The 21,288-nt window shown below is 38.7% G+C and overlaps 1 long non-coding RNA gene across 2 annotated transcripts in view; it reads left to right on the top strand.

The window, feature by feature from the left end:
* Positions 1-21,288, top strand: part of LOC132376400 (uncharacterized) — a 143,401-nt gene that overhangs the window by 41,427 nt on the left and 80,686 nt on the right. For both annotated transcript variants that reach the window (XR_009506288.1, XR_009506287.1), the window contains exon 4: positions 649-686. This is a non-coding gene — a long non-coding RNA (uncharacterized LOC132376400). The remainder of the gene's footprint in view (positions 1-648; positions 687-21,288) is intronic.

The raw sequence follows: 21,288 nt of genomic DNA, 5'->3' as shown, positions 1-21,288 counted from the left end.
TTTAAGTCACCATTCACTCATTCAACTTTAATCAAAGACTTACTATGTTCTAGGCTACAGCTGCAGTAAAGCCTCAAGGAATAAATAAGCAAAAAAACCACAAACAAATACATAAATCAAAGCAGCTAACAGTTATTAGATGCCATGAAATGGTGTGAAGTCTTGAATACCCATCATTTCATTTAATCCTCACAATCACCCTATAAAGCAGGTATTAATAGGATCCGTGTTTGCTACATGGGCAAACTGAGGTTCAGAGTGGTTAAGTCACCCACCCAACCTGGTAAAGGGCAGAGCCCTGGTTGGTTCTACTCTAGAATGTGTGCTCTTAACCTCCACACAATGTCTTCCATCGTCTTTACTCTAGGATACTACTAAAAACTCTATTGGAGGGTACAAATGTGCTAGCAAGTAATTTTGGTTTTTGTTTGTTTGTTTTGTTATTAACATTTTTATTCAATTTATTTAAACTAAAAACATAACCAGGTCACCTATTTCTCCCACCCCCTACCCTTCGCTTCTTGCAACCGCCAACCTGTTCTCCATACCTATAAGCTTTTCATTTTGTTTTGTTTTTAGATTCCACATATAAGAGAGATCATATAATCATATGGTATTCATCTTTCTCTGTCTACTTTTTTCATTTAGCATGATGTCCTCAAGGTCCAGCCACATTGTCATGAATGGTGAGATTTCATTCTTTTTTATGGTTGAATAATAGTCCACTGTATAGTTAAACTAAAATTCCTTTTATTTGTGCATCGTTTTTATTGAAGTATAGTTGATATACAATATTATATGTCACAGGTGTACAATATAGTAATTCACAATTTTTAAATATTATACTCCATTTATAATTATTATTATAAAATATTGGCTATATTCCTTGTGTTGTACTATATAACCTCGTAGCTTATGTAGCTTCTTTTATACATAATAGTTTGTACCTCTTAATTCCCTACCCCTATATTGCCTCTCCCCCCTTCCCACTGCCCACCGATAACCACTAGTTTTTTCTCTATATCTGTGTCTGTTTCTTGTTATATTCACTAGTTTGTTTTATTTTTTAGATTCCACATATAACTGGTATACAGTATTTGTCTTTCTCTGTCTGACTTCACTTAGTGTTATGCCCTCCAAGTCTATCAGTGTTATTGCAAATGGCAAAATTTCATTCATTTTTATGGCTGAGTAGTATTCTATTTTATATAGATATAGATACATGTATTCCATTGTGTATATATACATACAACATCTTCCTTATCCATTCATCTGTTGATAGACATTTAGGTTGCTTCCATATCTTGGCAATGGTAAATAATGCTGCTATGAACACTGGGGTGCATGTATCTTTTCGAATTAGTGTTTTCATTTTTTTTCTGGATATATACCTAAAATGTCTTTATCCATTCATCCATTGATGGACACTTAGGTTGTTTCTATATCTTGGCTACTGTAAATAATTCTGCAGTGAACATGGGCATGAGTGTATCTTTTTGAATTAGTGTTTTTGTTTCTTCAGATAAATACCCAGAAGTGGAATTGCTAGATCATATGGTAGTTCTAATTTTAATTTTTTGAGCAACCTCCATACTGTTTTCCACTGTGGTTGTACCAATTTATATTTTTGGTGGAGTCTTTGGTGGGGTTTTCTGTGTATAATATCATGTCATCTGCAAATAGTGACAATTTTTACTTCTTCCCTTCTAATTTGGATGTTATTTATTTATTTTTCTTGCCTAATTGCTCTGGCTAGGACTTCCAATACTATGTTGAATAAAAGTGGTGAGAGTGGACATCTTTGTCTTGTTTCTGATCTTAGAGGAGAAGCTTTCAGCTTTTCACTTTGAGTATTATGTTAGCTATGGGTTTATCATATATGGCCTTTATTATGTTGAAGTATGTTCCCTCGATTTCATAAGTGAATGTTGAATTTGGTCAAGTACTTTTTCTGCATCTATTGAGATGATCATATGATTTTTATCTTTCATTTTGTTAATGTGGTGTATCACATTGACTGATTTGTGGATGTTGAACCATCCCTGCATCCCTGGAATAAATCCCACTTGATCACGGTATATGATACTTTTAATGTATTGTTGAATTCAGTTTGCTAATATTTTGTTGCGTCTTTTTGCATCTATGTTCAAATTATTCTGTGTTCATCTAGATTGTTCAAATCAAGCAAGTAATTTGAATGCATCAAGAATGTACAATGTGGGACTTCCCTGGAAGTCCAGTGGTTAAGACTCCACACTTCCACTGCAGGGGGCACAGGTTCAATCCCTGGTTGGGGAACTAAGATCCCATATGCCACATGGTGTGGCCAAGAACCCTCCAAAAACCTAAAAAACAACAAGCAAACAACAACAACAAAAAAGAATGTACAATGTAATACTGGAGCACAGCAGAGGGAGAGAATAACTTGTGCTGCAGAAGTGAGAAAAAAAGATATTATTATATTGGGGTTGCTGGATAAAGAATGAAGGACAGACATTGCAAGCAGAGGGGAATTGTTTTCAGACCACAAAAGGCATGGTATTGTGCACTAGTGATGGGATTCAGTGTGGAGGTTATAATGAAAAGTAGGCAGAGGCCAGATTGTTAAGAAGTCTAAATGTGCAATATGTTGAAGAGTTCCTTAAACAGAGATATTAAATGGATTTTTTTCCCCCAAACAAAGCTGTTTGTAATGCAGTGAATGGACAGAAACAGTGATGGTTGGGCAGAATGATGACCTTTGTACCGTCATTTATTTATTTATTTTGTTTCTGAAGATATTGTTTCGGAAGAAAGAATGAGATTTATGTCTTGTGGAAGGAGTTGTATATAAATAAAAGAGAATGACATCTTCCATGTATTAAGAGCCTACTGTGAGCTAGTTGCTGTTTGAAACTTTGCATATGTTATTTTACTTAATCCTCAAAAATAGTTTTGCAGTTTTGCTGCATTTGTATTCTGTTGATAGATGTCTATGGAAAAAATCCCCATTTTATTGATGAGGACTTGGAGGCTCTTAGAGTTTAAAACACTTGTCCAAGGTAATTCAATTCTAAGTAGCCAAAGAATGAGTTCTAATTACATTCTGAACAAGGAAATTAGATGATATTTGCAACCTTTCAAATGGCTTTATTGAGATGTATAAATTCTGGTATGTCTGGTTTTTAGAAAGTCTAAATACTTTTTCAGTCACACTTAATATTTGGTCAGTGTTGATCAGGATGGATTTTTAATCTTCTCATTTTTAAAAATAATCTTGCAATTAGAGTATATTCATATTACCCTGCACTCTAAGGGAAAATACCAATGACAAACACAGAACAACTCTCTTAGCTTAATAGCAACCTACATAGCAAATCTAAAGAGATTGTGTAGTACTATCACACAAACACATTTTTGATATTGATTTCTGGAACCATGCACTGTCTGCTTGCCATTCTCTTCAGTGGGAGTTCAGGGAGCATCCAGCCAAACTAAAATAGATTTTGTAGAATCAGATTGATTTTTTTTGGTATTTGCCCTCAGTGTAGCATCATTTCTCATATACTTGAGGCTGACCTAAGTTTGGGAAATTTGCCAATCAATTGTTCAGACTTCTTTCTTTATTTTATAACCCATAGGATACTATTGACCAACACAGGAAAACATCTGTTGTAAAGAAAGCCAAAAGCTACTAAGAACTTAATAATAGATGGTCACCTTGTCCTTTTTATAGGCACTCCAGAGTTGAATGTTAAATTCAATCAGTCCAGTTATCTTTAATTAATTACACTCTTCTGGAGGTTGATGCCTCACTTTGTCCAAAATTTTACAAGGTAAACAGGGTAATTTGCCTAACAATTCCAGGATTTGGAATAGAGCTGGAGAGAGGCGTGTTAACAGATACAGCACGAGTCTTTTTCACTCCTTCGCAGAAGGTTGAAGTTCAGCCAGAGGTCTTGTTTAATAGGAGTTTTTAGAGGATATTTAGTGAGGTCCCTATTGGAATGTTATCTGTATCAAAAACAACCGTACATCATTTGGTAATCATGGGCAAGTTTCAACTTGGGAAAGACCTTGTGTTGATTAGCTTTATGTAAAATGGAGAGGTCCCAATTTTGAGGATGCCAACATACTTCTATCCTATCAAATCCCTCATGTCAGGCGGGATTATCTGGTGGAGGAGTGGAGGTAGGGGAAAGGGAGAGAAGCTCTGGAGCCATCCCTGGACACCAGGAGGTTTTCACACATCCTTCTTGGCTAGGATATAATATGAAGGGCTGGGCTTCATGGTCTCCAGAGTCTCTTAAAGCTTACAACACTCTGCTCCTAAGCTCTGTCACTTGCTCTCTCTGTGTGAACGCTGGCCAGCGAATGAATGGCCAGCGAGAGTTCCCAACAGGGCCATCTGCTGCTGTTGTCATTGAAGGCAAGGCTGAATTCTTCAGCTCCTTACATTCGAATGCAGCTGTACCACTCCTGACAGCTGATGGAAGCTCAGGAGGCAGCTCACCTGCTGTGCAGAAATGGCCCGACCACCCAAGCTGGGCTGCAGCTCTTCATTTTTATTATTTTAGTTTATATAGCAAATCTGCTCTGGCCTGCTAATTCAGGGGCTTTCAAACATTTGGAGACACAACCCACAGTAAAACACAAGAATACATTTGATACATACCTAAACACTAACACACAACTTTTACAATATTTTCACAAAATAACATTTTGCCTTATTCCATACGATGCCCTCTGATATTTTCATCTTTGATATCGTAACCCATGACAGATTATGACCTACAGTTTGACAAGCATTGTTCACACTATTTTAACTGGATTAGGCATATGTTTTTATTTCATTTTCTCTTCTCAAAGAGAATGTAAACCCTCTAAGAGCAAGAACATTGCACAAGCACGTCCTTGTATTAAATATGGCAAATAAATACAAATTCATGATAGAAACTAGAGGCATTTCCTTATTGTCTGTATTACTGCAGCACTACAAAAAGCTAACCTGCACCATCTTGAGGATCCTTTCGTGTCATCCATATCCTAGAATCATACCTGAAATTCACAGACTTAGAGCACTTTCACCCAGAAGTCAGGTTTTATTTCCAGGAAATAGGCAGTAACGAAGTTTCTCACCATTCCTAGCATTCACTCTCATTCCTGCTCAGTCATATTTATTGAACTTTAGCTTACAGCAATTTTCCCAGGGTTAGGCATTTATTACATATAAATTTTCTATTAAAAAAACTTAATTTGTGTACATACTTTGTTGACTGAATTGTATATATCTTTTTTTCATGCTTTTCAGAACTAAATATATTTTTTTTTAATTTTTTTTTTTATAGAGACTGCAGCTTTTAAATTTATTTTATTTTTATTTATTTATGGCTGTGTTGGGTCTTCGTCTCAGTGCGATGGCTTTCTCCAGTTGCGGCAAGCAGGGGCCACCTTTCATCACGGTGCGCGGGCCTCTCACTATCGCGGCCTCTCCTGTTGCAGAGCACAGGCTCCAGACACGCAGGCTCAGTAATTGTGGCTCACGGGCCCAGCCGCTCCGCGGCATGTGGGATCCTCCCAGACCAGGGCTCGAACCCATGTCCCCTGCATTGGCAGGCAGACTTTCAACCACTGTGCCACCAGGGAAGCCCCCAGAACTAAATATATTTTTAAAGGAAACCTAAAACATTCACTTGTTTTTAATGATGATTATGATTGTTGGTGTGTACTTTTATGGTACAGTTATATAAATTCAGTAGTTTCAAAGCAACCTCCCAATATTTTTTCATAAATCTTAACTATGAGTTTCTCAAGAGTTTTATACACAGGTAACAAAGGGCTCAGCATGTTTAAATTCCTTGCACAATGTCAAACTAGGCATAGGAGAAAAATATCCAGGATTTCAGACTTCTAATAAAATTCTTTAAATAAATAAGCCTATTTTATATTAAGGTGCTTGATAAGGACTTGAATTAAATATATTATAATTTAAGCTTTACAGTGTTCTGAGAGTGTGACTGGCTATACTGTGTTATTAAGGAGAGAAAATACACAGCATCCCTTCATAGACTGTTCCACAGCCACAGACTGTATTTTTGTTTTCTTAATTCACCATTCACCCATCATTCATTCATTCTTTCATTAGGTTGTCCACAAACTTATGTCAAGTGTTGACAATGTTGGTTGGCACTTGGCAAAAAAAAAAAAAAATTGGTTAAAGGCAACTAAAGATATACAAGACATGGTCTTGGTCCTTAAGGAACTTAAAAGTCTACAAAGTCATAAATCACTATGATAACAACTGCCAGTTGGTGGTACAGCCATTACCTGTGCCATGTGTGTCAAGAATTCAAATAACCAACTTAATAAAGTCAAATGGTTGTGGAAAAGACTAGGAAGATTCTGAAACCACTTTGAAAAAAACAAAGAACCTTTGAAGGGAAAAGTCCAACAACCTTCCAAACAGAACCATTAGTCTATAGGAATTTATTTTCTCTACTATAGATGATGACTACACAAGATGTATACTGAACATTACTAGGAAGAATATGGGAAGCGTATGATAAGAATGGAGAACTTGGGTGAATAACATACTAGAAGCCTTCATGTAAGAATGGAAATCCTTTGTCTTGAAGTAGTTGTTAAATATCCATGAATTTTTGTTTTAATAAAAGTCAGGAAATGCAGACAATAGTCTTGTCACAATTAATCTTACTGTAAGTCTCCATGAGAGGAATGTATGTTAAATCTTTATTGACAGATGGCTTTGACCAATGAGAATGCATAGATATTGAAAGGAATTTGGAGAGAGGGACATTGGGAAACACAAGAGAAAACTGGATCCCAGTTCAGTTGACAGATTCTAATGACATCAACTGTGGAGAAGCAAATGCTGAGAAACAAGAGCTTCTGGAGGAGTACACTCAATAGGTTCAACCATTAAAACAAACTTCATTCTACTAATTGCTCTTAAGGCATAGAAAACAAGAAGACAGAGGCCTTCTGGGATCTCATGCAAAGTTGTCATCTGCTCTCTCTGGCGCTATCTCAGTATGACAGTGAGAAGAGAGAAACAGAAAACAGTCACGCAGATACTGCTAGAAGGATGCTTACCCAGCTAGAAGACTAATTCACTGGGAGTTCAAATAGCTCACCCAACGTAGTATGCTAAATCAAGTCCCACATGGGGAAATGGAACCTGGCTATCCGATGTCCTTATAATGTGCAATTCTGTCTTTTTTTGTTGGAAGAAACTCATGAAATCCAATTGCAAGTCTTAGAAATGATTTATTTTAGCTTAAAGCTTAATATCAATACCATGGAGAGTTATTAAAGAACGACCACCTTCCAAAGAAATAAATAGATAACTCAAAAACTAAATTCAAATGCCTAAACAATTTTTAAAAATCAAATTTTGTAGTAATAAAAAATAACAAGAAGCTATTCTTTAGTTTAACAGTATTATTATCATCATTAACAGCCAGTTTGAATGGAGATTCAGGGACATGGGTGTTCAAACTTGCTGATTTCTGGATAAGTTGATAACCTGTATCTAAATAAAAATGTTTATTCCCTTTCTTTTAGCAGTTCTGCTTCTAAGAATTTATTTAGTCCAAGAATGTGACCATAGATGTGCTCAAACATTGATCTATAAGGGTGTAGGATGGCTTATAATGGAAATAATACAAAAAGGGAACAGAACAAATGTCACTTATTAAGGGGCTGATTTGGCCTATCCTGGTACCTTTACACGCTGAATACCAGCCCACTGCCTCCACCTTAGACCCAAGATACTCCCCACTTTATGTCACCATCATCTCTTAACTGAACTACTGCAATATATCCTAGCTGGTCTTGAGATCTTCACACTTGTCCTCCTCCAGTACATTCTTCAATAGCAGCGACACTGATCTTAAACTATAAATCAGATCATGTCATTCCACTGCTGAAAACCATCCAAGGGCTTTCCACTGTGCTTGAAATAAAATCTAAACCGATACCACCACTTCAAAGTCCCTGCATGAAATGGCCCCAGTTACTCTTGTTTGTGTGTATGCATCCTTTGTTGTTTGTTTTATGTTGAATTATAATTTATAAGATATAAGTGTATAATGTGATGAGTTTTGACAAATGTATTTACCCATGTAACACACACCCCTATCAGGATATAAAACATTTCCTTCACCCCAGAAAAATACCCTTCTCGGTTAATCCCTGCCCTACTCCCTAACTTAGGGACTACTGTTATGATTTCTATCATCAAAAATGAGTTTTGCCTGTTCCAGGATTTCATATAAATGGAAGCACATGGTATCATCTCTTCTGTGTCTGGTTCCTTTTACTCCACACAGTGATTTTTTAGATCATCTATGGTATTGCCCATAACAGGATTCCGTTTTATTGCTGAGTAGTAGTTCATTGTATACCCCAGGTATTAATCTCCTGCCTACCTTTAACTGCATTTTATGATACTCTTCTCTGTACTCACTAAACTCCAGCCACACTGATCTTTGATTGGTTCCTTGGACAAGCTACTTTTGAATCCTCAGGGTCTTTGCATCTGGTGTTCCCTCTGCATGGAATGCACTTCCTTCATTCTTTGCATGGCTGGTTTCTTCTCATTATTTTAGGTCTCAGCTGAAATTCCACCCCCTAGAGAAACCCTCTCTGACTAGGCTATATAAAGCACCTCCACAGAAGTTCTCTCTGTTACTCTTACTCTTTTCTTTCTGTTATAACACTGATCACAATTTGCAATTCTTTTATTTATTTTCCTGTTAACTTGTTCTATGCCTTCCTTTCCAGAATACAAGTTCCCTGAAGGCATATAAAATGCCTCTTATTCATTGATTTATCCCCAGCACCTAGTGGAGTGTTGGCATATAAAAGATGTTCAATCAATTTTGGGTAAGATTAACGCGATTCAAATAAATAATTACCTAAATGTGAATCATTATTTGAATAGCCATTAAAATATCCTTGAGGAAAAATATATAACGTCATAGAATATTTAGGTTAGAAGGCAGTTCAGTAGGTAGATTACGTAGCAGTATACATGGTATAAACTCATTTTTGTGAAAAGTAAAAATTACATATGTCTGTGTATAATTAACATATTGTTGAGTGGCATAATTTTTATCTTCTTCCTCACATTTCTTTTTTTGATGTGGACCATTTTTGAAGTCTTTAGTGAATTTGTTACAATATTGCTTCTGTTTTATGTTTTGGTTTTTTGGCCACGAGGCATGTGGGATTCTTGCTCCCTGACCAGGTATGGAACCTGCCCCTCCTGTATTAGAAGGCGAGGTCTTAACCACTGGACTGCCAGGGAAGTCCCCCTCACACTTCTTGTATTTTCCAAATTCTGTGCAGTGAATGTTAATAATTTTAATACTTGAAATTAATAATTTATTTTTAATCAGTGCCTCCATCTGGAGCCCAGTGCCATGCTGACATCCATGTCTTCCCGTGCCTAGATGGCATCAGGCAGGCATAGGCTGAGCCCAAATTAGAGGGAGTTCATTCTGTGTATTTTGTGGTGGTATCAGGTGGTCTTTTAAGAATCAGAGAAGTCAGGAAGTGGCTCCAAGTAAAATCTCTTCTTCTATTACCAAGCTTTTGTGTAAAAGGCCAGCTAGTAAATATTTTAAGTTTTCTGGGACATTTGGCCACTGATGCAACTACTCAATTCTGCCTTAATGTGAAAGCAGCAAAATATAATCAAATGGGCATGGCTGTGTTCCAATAAAGCTTTATTTACAAAAACAGGTGGTAAGCTGGATTTGGCCCAAGGGTCTGCTTTTCTGACACCCTGATTAGTGTAACATCTCAAATTTTATTTCCTCATTTTTTTTTTCCTGACTATTTAGTGGAGTCAAACCATCTGGCTTTACTATTTGCAGGCAGTGTGCTCTGTTGAGCATGTTATTTAACCGCTGTAAGCTTCCATCTTCATGCCTGTAAAACAAGGATAATAGAAGCTTTTTGACAATTAGATAAAATCATCCATGTAAAGGCACCCAGCCCAGGGTCTGGCATAAGTGCTCGTTCTAGTTATCCTCTGTTTGCCCCACATCCATTCTCCATCCTGCTCTGCCTGGTGCCCGCAAGACTGGCCCCTGCAAGTGGCATCACCGTGTCCTTCTTGCTGGCTGGCTGCCAGTTGAGTTCACCCAGTAGCCCAATAGGAGACACTGGCCAGAGGCGACAGGGTGGGAAGAAAAAGCGGGTTTGAGGTATTTCTTCCTCTCTCCCTAGCTATTTCAGCACTGCCCCTCTGTCAGCAGCTGGGTGTCTCCCCAAGTGTATTCTGTCTTCAGCTGACACCCTGACTAAAACACTGCTTTTGTGTTAGGTGTGATGAGGATAATAGTAACTAATGATCATGGTGTCATTGTTGTAGTTATCAAGTGTTTTGAAAATTTTCAGGTCTAGGTTTTGAATTTTCTGTTTTTCAGTATACTATCCATTGTCCTGCTTCTATATCTTTCCAATGTAATTTCCATCAGCTAATGCTGTGACATGTGGTAATTGGTTATGGTGGCTAGGAGGTCACCTAGGGAGGTCAACTAATTTATTGTCTTGCTTCAAGTGTGAAACAGAAGGACAGACAGGAATCTACACCACTGTGCCTTTCATCCCCTTCATGTAGGGAGAATTTAAATATGGTAGTATAATAAGCCCATGATAAATTTTCCAATAGTATGGAAATCACTCAGCACATAGAACAATGTATACATTCTCATGTCATTCTTCTTCCAAGTGGTGGACAGGAATAGGGTTATGGACAAGGACAGCGTAACAAAAGCATGATAACTCAAGACAGAGCTGGGAGTCCCAGACCAGGTATTTAGAGAAGTAGTCTCAGGTCCATGGCAGACAAGTATGACAACCCTCCAATAGACTGGGCCCTGGTATAGGGGCTCTGAGCTAGGATCACCCAGTAGCCCTCTCCCTGCCACCTTCCTGAAGCTGAAACTGAGCTGACTACCATTCTGGTTCCTTGGGGCTATTCATATTTGAGCTCTCCTAATTAGCTCCAAATATTTGGATTAGGTGTATTAGCACTGTGCTCCTTCCATTTTCCAAAAGAAGCCTAAGAGAAACTGTAATTTTACCACTCTCCATTTTAAATAACAAAGTACAGAACTGAGCTGAATTTGACTTTCATTTCAATTACAGTGTTGAATATATCTGCAAACTGACCAGAAGGTCTCAAAAAAACATTGTATTTTGTCATTTATAAAATGAAACTTTAAGTGATCATTTTTGTGTACACACACACACACACACACACACACATGCAAATATATATAATACATATGTATTTACTTTGCCAGCTGAGTTTTCTAAGAAATGATTTTCCTTTACCCTGAGATACTTCCAACCTTTTTGCATTAAAGTAGTCTTTCTTTTGAAATTAAAATAGTGAGGATAATAACAGCATGTGCCAGGCATGGTGCTAGGTGCTTTGTCTGCATTTAGCAGGTAATTTATGTGTAATTCTCAGGAGAAGCCTAGGAAGTGAGTACAGCTGTCATCACCAATGTAAAGAGACTAAAACTGAGGCACAGAGTAGTTAAGCATCTTCTTCAAGGTCTGGATACAAAGTAGATAGTCTGACTCTACAGCCTAAACTTTGTTTCTTTTTTTTTTTTAACATCTTTATTGGAGTATAATTGCTTTACAATGGTGTGTTAGTTTCTGCTTTATAACAAAGTGAATCAGTTATACATATACATATGTTCCCATATCTCTTCCCTCTTGCATCTCCCTCCCTCCCACCCTCCCTATCCCACCCCTCTAGGTGGTCCCAAAGCACCGAGCTGATCACCCTGTGCTATGCGGCTGCTTCCCACTGGCTATCTGTTTTACGTTTGGTAGTGTATATATGTCCATGCCACTCTCTCACTTTGTCACAGCTTACCCTTCCCCCTCCCCATATCCTCAAGTCCATTCTCTGGTAGGTCTGTGTCTTTATTCCCGTCTTGCCCCTAGGTTCTTCATGACCTTTTTTTTCCCCTTAGATTCCATATATATGTGTTAGCATACGGTATTTGTTTTTCTCTTTCTGACTTACTTCACTCTTTATGACAAATTCTAGGTCCATCCACCTCACTACAAATAACTCAATTTCATTTCTTTTTATGGCTGAGTAATACTCCATTGTATATATGTGCCACATCTTCTTTATCCATTCATCTGTTGACGGACACTTAGGTTGCTTCCATGTCCTGGCTATAGTAAATAGTGCTGAAATGAACATTGGAGTACATGACACTTTTTGAATTATGGTTTTCTCAGGGTATATGCCCAGTAGTGGGATTGCTAGGTCGTATGGTAGTTCTGTTTTTAGTTTTTTAACGAAGCTCTATACTGTTCTCCATAGTGGCTGTATCAATTTACATTCCCACCAACAGTGCAAGAAGGTTCCCTTTTCTCCACACCCTCTCGAGCATTTATTGTTTGTAGATTTTTTGATGATGGCCATTCTGACCGGTGTGAGATGATATCTCATTGTAGTTTTGATTTGCATTTCTCTAATGATTAATGATGTTGAGCATTCTTTCATGTGTTTGTCGGCAATCTGTATATCTTCTTTGGAGAAATGTCTATTTAGGTCTTCTGCCCATTTTTGGATTGGGTTGTTTGTTTTTTTGATATTGAGCTGCATGAGTTGCTTGTATGTTTTGGAGATTAATGCTTTGTCAGTTGCTTCATTTGCAAATATTTTCTCCCATTCTGAGGGTTGTCTTTTGGTCTTGTTTATGGTTTCCTTTGCTGTGCAAAAGCTTTTAAGTTTCATTAGGTCCCATTTGTTTATTTTTGTTTTTATTTCCATTTCTCTAAAAGGTGGGTCAAAAAGGATCTTGCTATGATTTATATCATAGAGTGTTCTGCCTATGTTTTCCTCTAAGAGTTTGATAGTGTCTGGCCTTACATTTAGGTCTTTAATCCATTTTTAGTTTATTTTTGTGTATGGTGTTAGGGAGTGTTCTAATTTCATTCTATTACATGTAGCTGTCCAGTTTTCCCAGCACCACTTATTGAAGAGGCTGTCTTTTCTCCACTGTATATTCTTGCCTCCTTTATCAAAGATAAGGTGACCATATGTGTGTGGGTTTATCTCTGGGCTTTCTATCCTGTTCCATTGATCTATATTTCTGTTTTTGTGCCAGTACCATACTGTCTTGATTACTGTAGCTTTGTAGTATAGTCTGAAGTCAGGGCGCCTGATTCCTCCAGCTCCGTTTTTCTTTCTCAAGATTGCTTTGGCTATTCGGGGTCCTTTGTGCTTCCATACAAATTGTGAAATTTTTTGTTCTAGTTCTGTGAAAAATGCCAGTGGTAGTTTGATAGGGATTGCATTGAATCTGTAGATTACTTTGGGTAATATAGTCAATTTCACAATGTTGATTCTTCCAATCCAAGAACATGGTATATCTCTCTATCTGTTTTTATCGTCTTTAATTTCTTTCATCAGTGTCTTATAGTTTTCTGCATACAGGTCTTTTGTCTCCTTAGGTAGGTTTTTTCCTAGATATTTTATTCTTTTTGTTGCAATGGTAAATGGGAGTGTTTTCTTAATTTCAATTTCAGCTTTTTCATCATTAGTGTATAGGAATGCAAGAGATTTCTGTGCATTAATTTTGTATCCTTTTACTTTACCAAATTCATTGATTAGCTCTAGTAGTTTTCTGGTAGCATCTTTAGGATTCTCTATGTATAGTATCATGTCATCTGCAAAGAGTGACAGCTTTACTTCTTTTCCAATTTGGATTCCTTTTATTTCTTTTTCTTCTCTGATTGCTGTGGCTAACACTTCCAAAACTATGTTGAATAATAGTGGTGATAGTGGGCAACCTTGTCTTCGTCCTGATCTTAGTGGAAATGGTTTCAGTTTTCCACCATTGAGGACGAAGCTGGCTTTGGGTTTGTCATATATGGCCTTTATTACGTTGAGGAAAGTTCCCTCTATGCCTACTTTCTGGAGACTTTTTATCATAAATGGGTGTTGAATTATGTCAAAAGCTTTCTCTGCATCTATTGAGATGATCACATGGTTTTTCTCCTTCAATTTGTTAATATGGTGTATAACATTGATTGATTTGCATATATTGAAGAATCCTTGCATTCCTGGGATAAACCCTACTTGATCATGATGTAGGATCCTTTTAATGTGCTGTTGGATTCTGTTTGTTAGTATTTTGTGGAGGATTTTTGCATCTATGTTCGTCAGTGATATTGGCCTGTGGTTTTCTTTCTTTGTGACATCTTTGTCTGGTTTTGATATCAGAGTGATGGTGGCCTCGTAGAATGAGTTTGGGAATGTTCCTCCCTCTGCTATATTTTGGAAGAATTTGAGAAGGATAGGTGTTAGCTCTTCTCTAAATGTTTGATAGAATTCGCCTGTAAAGCCATCTGGTCCTGGGCTTTTGTTTGTTGGAAGATTTTTAATCACAGTTTCAATTTCAGTGCTTGTGATTGGTCTGTTCATATTTTCTATTTCTTCCTGGGTCAGTCTCGGAAGGTTCTGCATTTCTAAGAATTTGTCCATTTCTTCCAGGTTGTCCATTTTACTGGCATATAGTTGCTTGTAGTAATCTCTCATGATTGTTTGTATTTCTGCAGTGTCAGTTGTTACTTCTCCTTTTTCATTTCTAATTCTATTGATTTGAGTCTTCTCCCTTTTTTCCTTGATAAGTCTGGCTAATGGTTTATCAAATTTGTTTATCTTCTCTAAAAACCAGCTTTTAGTTTTATTGATCTTTGCTCTTCTTTCCTTCATTTCTTTTTCATTTATTTCTGATCTGATCTTTATGATTTCTTTCCTTCTGCTAACTTTGGGGGTTTTTTGTTCTTCTTTCTCTAATTGCTTTAGGTGTAAGGTTAGGTTGTTTATTTGAGATGTTTCTTGTTTCTTAAGGTAGGCTTGTATAGCTATAAACTTCCCTCTTAGAACAGCTTTTGCTGCATCCCATAGGTTTTGAGTCGTTGTGTTTTCATTGTCATTTGTTTCTAGGTATTTTTTTATTTTCTCTTTGATTTCTTCAGTTATCTTTTGGTTATTAAGTAGTGTGTTGTTTAGCCTCCATGTGTTTGTATTTCTTACAGATTTTTTCCGGTAATTGATATCTACTCTCATAGCGTTGTAGTCAGAAAAGATACTTGATACGATTTCAATTTTCTTAAATTTACCAAGGCTTGATTTGTGACCCAAGATATGATCTATCCTGGAGAATGTTCCATGAGCACTTGAGAAGAATGTGTATTCTGTTGTTTTTGGCTGGAATGTCCTATAAATATCAATTAAGTCCATCTTGTTTAATGTATCTTTTAAAGCTTGTGTTTCCTTATTTATTTTCATTTTGGATGATCTTTCCATTGGTGAAAGTGGGGTGTTAAAGTCCCCTACTATGATTGTGTTACTGTCGATTTCCCCTTTTATGGCTGTTAGCATTTGCCTTATGTATTGAGGTGCTCCTATGTTGGGTGCATAAATATTTACAATTGTTATATCTTCTTCTTGGATTGATCGCTCGATCATTATGTAGTGTCCTTCTTTGTCTCTTGTAATAGTCTTTATTTTAAAGTCTATTTTGTCTGATATGAGAATTGCTGCTCCAGCTTTCTTTGGATTTCCATCTGCATGGAATATCTTTTTCCAACCCCTCACTTTCAGTGTGTATGTGTCCCTAGGTCTGAAGTGGGTCTCTTGTAGACAGCATATATATGGGTCTTGTTTTTGTATACATTCAGCCAGTCTGTGTCTTTTGGATGGAGCGTTTAGTCCATTTACATTTAAGATGATTATCGATATGTATGTTCCTATTACCATTTTCTTAATTGTTTTGGGTTTATTATTGTAGGCCTTTTCCTTCTCTTGTGTTTCCTGCCTAGAGAAGCTCCTTTAGCATTTGTTGTAAAGCTGGTTTGGTGGTGCTGAATTCTCTTAGCTTTTGCTTGTCTGTAAAGCTTTTAATTTCTCCATCAAATCTTAATGAGATCCTTGCTGGGTAGAGTAATCTTGGTTGTAGGTTTTTCTCTTTCATCGCTTTAAATATGTCCTGCCACTCCCTTCTGGCTTGCAGAGTTTCTGCTGAAGGATCTGCTGTTAACCTTATGAGGATTCCCTTATGTGTTACTTGTTGTTTTTCCCTTGCTGCTTTTAATATTTGTTCTTTGTATTTAATTTTTGATAGTTTGATTAATATGTGTCTTAGCGTGTCTTTCCTTGGATTTATCCTGTATGGGACTCTCTGTGCTTCCTGGACTTGATTAACTATTTCCTTTCCCATATTAGGGAAGTTTTCAACTATAATCTCTTCAAATATTTTCTCAGTCCCTTTCTTTTTCTCTTCTTCTTTTGGGACCCCTATAATTTGAATGTTGCTGCATTTAATGTTGTCCCAGAGGTCTCTGAGACTGTCTTCAATTCTTTTCATTCTTTTTTCTTTATTCTGCTCTGTGGTAGTTATTTCCACTATTTTATTTTCCAGGTCACTTATCCGTTCTTCTGCCTCAGTTATTCTGCTGTTGATCCCTTCTAGGGAATTTTTAATTTCATTTATCATGTTGTTCATCTCTGTTTGTTTGCTCTTTAGTTCTTCTAGGTCCTTGTTAAACGTTTCTTGTAGTTTTCTCCATTCTATTTCCAAGATTTTGGATCATCTTTACTATCATTATTCTGAATTCTTTTTCAGGTAGAATGCCTGTTTCCTCTTCATTTGTTAGATCTGATGGGTTTTTGCCTTGCTCCTTCTTCTGCTGTGTGTTTCTCTGTGTTCTTATTTTGCTTAACTTACTGTGTTTGGGGTCTCCTTTTTGCAGGCTGCACATTCGTAGTTTCTGTTGTTTTTGGTGTCTGTCCCCAGTGGCTAAGGTTGGTTCAGTGGGTTGTGTAGGCTTCCTGGTGGAGGGGACTAGTGCCTGTGTTCTGGTGGATGAGGCTGGATGTTGTCTTTCTGGTGGGCTGGTCCACGTCTGGTGGTGTGTTTTGGGGTGTCTGTGACCTTATTATGATTTTAGGCAGCCTCTGTGCTAATGGATGGGGTTGTGTTCCTGTCTTGCTAGTTGTTTGGCATAGGGTGTCCTGCACTATAGCTTGCTGGTCGTTGAGTGGAGCTGGGTCTTGGCGTTGAGATGGAGATCTCTGGGAGATTTTCGCCATTTGATATTACGTGGAGCCGGAAGGTCTGTTGTGGACCAGTGTCCTGAACTTGGCTCTCCCACCTCAGTGGCACAGCCCTGATGCCTGGCTGTAGCACCAAGAGCCTTTTGGGAGGTCTGAGGTCTTCTGCCAGCGTTCAGTAGGTGTTCTGTAGGAGTTGTTCCACATGTAGATGTATTTCTGATGTATTTGTGGGGAGGAAGGTGATCTCTGCATCTTACTCTTCCGCCATCTTGAAGCTCCTCCCCCTAAACTTTGTTTTCTGATAGTAGATTGCAGTTACTTTTTGTCAATGCTTTTAGTTTGGAAAACTTTACCTGTCTTGAAATTCCAGCACGTGGGAACCACTAGACTCTCCTTTTTGTTGGCCATATCTGCTCCTGTGTTGCACATAAGCCTGATAGAAGGGGATAGTGTGGGCTGACTTAAGGAGCCCCGTCTGAACCACTGCATTTCCCGAGGGGTCAGCACAGTGAAGGACTGCATAGGCAGGTGAGAGTGACATGACCACAGAGCTGTCCACAACGTCATTGACCACAGGAACAAAAGGGCCAAGGAGAGGCATTGCAGTTCTCGTGACACCACAGTGGGGTGTTATTTCATTGGTGCTATCGCCACCCCCATAGCAAAGAACACCACCCTCACCATAAGAAAGCAAACCTTCCTGAAGCAGCACATTCTGAGAAAATATGGCTGCAATCCAGGAAGCTGTTTCCAGAAACCACGCCACGCTGAGAGCCCTCACCCCAGCTGGAAAGTCTGGTTATTGTTTGGATCAGCTTGTAAGGTCCCCATGGGACTCCCCTGCTCTCTATGATAGTAGCAATAGAACACAGGCTCTGGGAAGCAGGGTCTCTCGTGCTGCTACACCCCTTACCTAACATCGGGGCAATGTATTCTTGACAGGCATGATGGTGTGAGTATGAAAGTTGAGTTGTCTCAATTGGTCTCAATTGTATGCTCCAGAAATTTACCCTAAGAGAGTAAAGGTATTCTAGCTGAAGCTTTTCCTAGAGTCAGGGCTTGAGGGGAATTTGGAAGCCATCTACTCCATCCTGCCAGTACCAGAAGTACACTAAACCACAAATAAATAAACTGAAAACCAAGCAGAATATTGGTTCTCCAGTTACACAGAAACATGAATCATCAAACCAGTGTGTGTGGTGTATGTGTGTGTGTATGTGTGTGTGCATGTATGTGTGTGTGTTTGTGTGTGTAAGGTGTCAGAAAATCTTTCTATTCAGTCATCATCCACATGGGTCACCAAAAGGTCAAATCTATACATACGCAAATGCCTACAAGGTATATATGTGAGGACAGTTCTTTGGTTTCCAGTTCTGTGCTCTCTCCTGGGGATATACCTCTCTTTATTCAAATCTAGCCATGCTGTTTTTCTTGCTACACCAACAATGCACTGCTCAAACTGTTCTTTAGTGTTTGCTTTTAGTCCACACCAATAATGTATTGCTTGAAGTTGTTCTTTTTTTTTTTTTTTAAATTTTTTACATTTTTTTTTTCCCCTAGCTTATGTATTTATTTATTTATTTTTATATTTATTTTTGACTGTGTTGGGCCTTCGTTTCTGTGCGAGGGCTTTCTCCAGTTGCGGCAAGCAGGGGCCACTCCTCATCGCGGTGCGTGGGCCTCCCACCATCGTGGCCTCTCTTGTTGCGGAGCACAGGCTCCAGACACGCAGGCTCAGCAACTGTGGCCCACGGGCCCAGTTGCTCCGCGGCATGTGGCATCCTCCCAGACCAGGGCTCGAACCCGTGTCCCCTGCATTAGCAGGCAGATTCTCAACCACTGCGCCACCAGGGAAGCCCCTTGAAGTTGTTCTTTAATGTGTCTTTATTATTAATAGTAGCTACGATTGACCAAGCTCCTGCTGTGTGCCAGCCATCATTCCAAGGAATTTACACATATTATCACGTTAATTTATTATAACAATTCCATGATGCAGGAACTATGTTCCCATTTTATAGATAAAGAAATGAAGAACTGAAAATTTGTAACTTCCCTAAGGTCAGGGCATCAGGAGCAGAGTTGGGATTTAAACTAAGAAGGTTTTTCTGGCTCCAAGATTCACTCTCTTTCCATACACCAAGGCTCCCTCTTTTCAAGCAGGTGTTCTCCAATATGTGTGTAATTATTACACTTCTGCTTGCTACACAGCAGCTCTGGAGGTATCTTGCCACCTCCCTGCCCCACAGTCCTGTTCAGCGTGGGGACCTAGTCACAGGACCAAGCCGGGATGCTTGTTGCTCAGCAGAATTGATAAAGATTCTAGCTGCAAGGCCTTACATATCTGGTTCTGCCAGCTAGTGATAAATAGGTGTTAACAAAATTTATTTTTAAAGTTGCTTAAAGAAACAAGTTTTCTCACTTTGCAACCATAGAGAAAGTTAGTTGGTAGAATTTTAGTTTGAGAACTCCTGTGTCACAAGGAGAGCATCTTGATTTTGGTGCTTTAGTTTTCTGTCAGTTCCCTATTGGGCAGTCTGCTCTTATGGTAGAGAGTTGGGCTCCAGATCTGTAAAATCTAAGGAAAATTTGGATAAGTGGAGGGTTTCACTGAGTCGGGTTGATCTTGGCCTTCTTCCAGGCACAAAATGGATTTCCTAAAATGGCCCACACTTCTGGTCATAGAGCAAGTAACCTGGATAAGAGGCTTGAGAATTTTTGATGATGCTTATGTCATGCTTAAATGGAAGATTTTACTTTAAGTTTGGAAATATAACCTAAAAGCAGATTTCATGATGCCTCTTGAAATTTATTTCAACAGACATCTATTGAGCATGTACTATGTGTCAGACCTGTTGTAGGTGCTGGAGATAAAGCAGTGAACAAGCTGATAAAAGTCCCTGTGCTCATGGAGATTATGTCTTGCTGCAGGAAGACGGGCAATAAACAAATAAGTAAAACATACATCAGATGGTATAAATACTAGGGAGAAAAGTAAAACAGCAAAGGCTGGTGAGGGGTGATGGGGTGGGAAGGATATTACAATTTTTATTAGGGCGATCAGGGAAGGCTTCACTGAGAGAGTGACATTTGAGCAAAGACATGCAAAAGCTGGAAGAGTGGCCATGTGGATATTGGAGGGAAGGGTATTCCAGATAGAGGGACAAACCTCAAGGCCCAGAGAGGGTGCCAGGCATGTTGGAGAGTTGGCAGGGCAACAAGCATGGACAAAGAGAGCAGTGAGAGAGTAATAGGTGAGAGAGGCAGTGGGCACAAATGGCCTTGTGAGCCGTGGTATAAACTTTGGCTTTCGCTCTGTATTGAACAAGACACTGGAGGGTTTTAAATAGAGAAAGTAGTTCCAAATTAACAAGATTTTCTGGCTGTGGTGTTGAGAATAGATATTATTGGGAAGAGCTGCTAATATTAGTGTATTCATTTTCTATGCTGTGTAACATATTACCACAAAGTTAGCCGCTTAAAAAATATGTATTTCTGATCTCACAGTTTCTTTGAGTCAGGGGTGTGGGCACAGCTTACTTAGCTGGGTCCCCTGCAGGCAGGAGTCATGATATCAGCCAGGGCTGAGGCCTCATCTGGAGGCTCGATTGGGGAAGGGTCCACTTGCAAGCTCCCTCAGGTTGTTGACAGAGTTCATTCTTTTGCAGCTATAGGATTCATATAGATGTCTTCTTCAAAACTAGCCATGGTGAGAAAAAAGAGGGAGAGAAAGATTGTGAGAGAGAGAAAGGGAGAGATCCAGACTCTAGAGCAAGTCTGTTAGCAATATAGAGTCTTATGTAACAGAACAGGATTGTGGAGTGACATCCCAGTACTTTGCCAAAATGCATTGGTTACAAGTGAGCCATGGGCCCCATCTACACTCAAGGGAGGGAGAAGATTACACAAAGGTATGGGTACCAGGAGGTGGGGGAGCATGGAAGCTACCTTCCAGTCTGTCAGCCACAGTTAAGAAAAAACAATTAGGAGGCTCTTCCAACAATCCAGGCAGGAACTGTAAGACTCAGACTGGAATAAGTAAAGAATCCATTATATAAGATTTATTGGTTCCTTTGGTGCTGATGATGGCTTGGACTGGACATGACGAATTTGGAAACGATAAACCAGAGAACTTCATTACCTTCTCTGGGCATCCTTTGGTCTCACTCAATCTCCCC

Source organism: Balaenoptera ricei, chromosome 12 (assembly GCF_028023285.1).
Source record: "Balaenoptera ricei isolate mBalRic1 chromosome 12, mBalRic1.hap2, whole genome shotgun sequence".
NCBI classification, from domain to species: domain Eukaryota; kingdom Metazoa; phylum Chordata; class Mammalia; order Artiodactyla; family Balaenopteridae; genus Balaenoptera; species Balaenoptera ricei.
The sequence above is the reverse complement of the archived record's forward strand: the minus strand, read 5'-3'. Positions and strand labels throughout refer to the sequence as shown.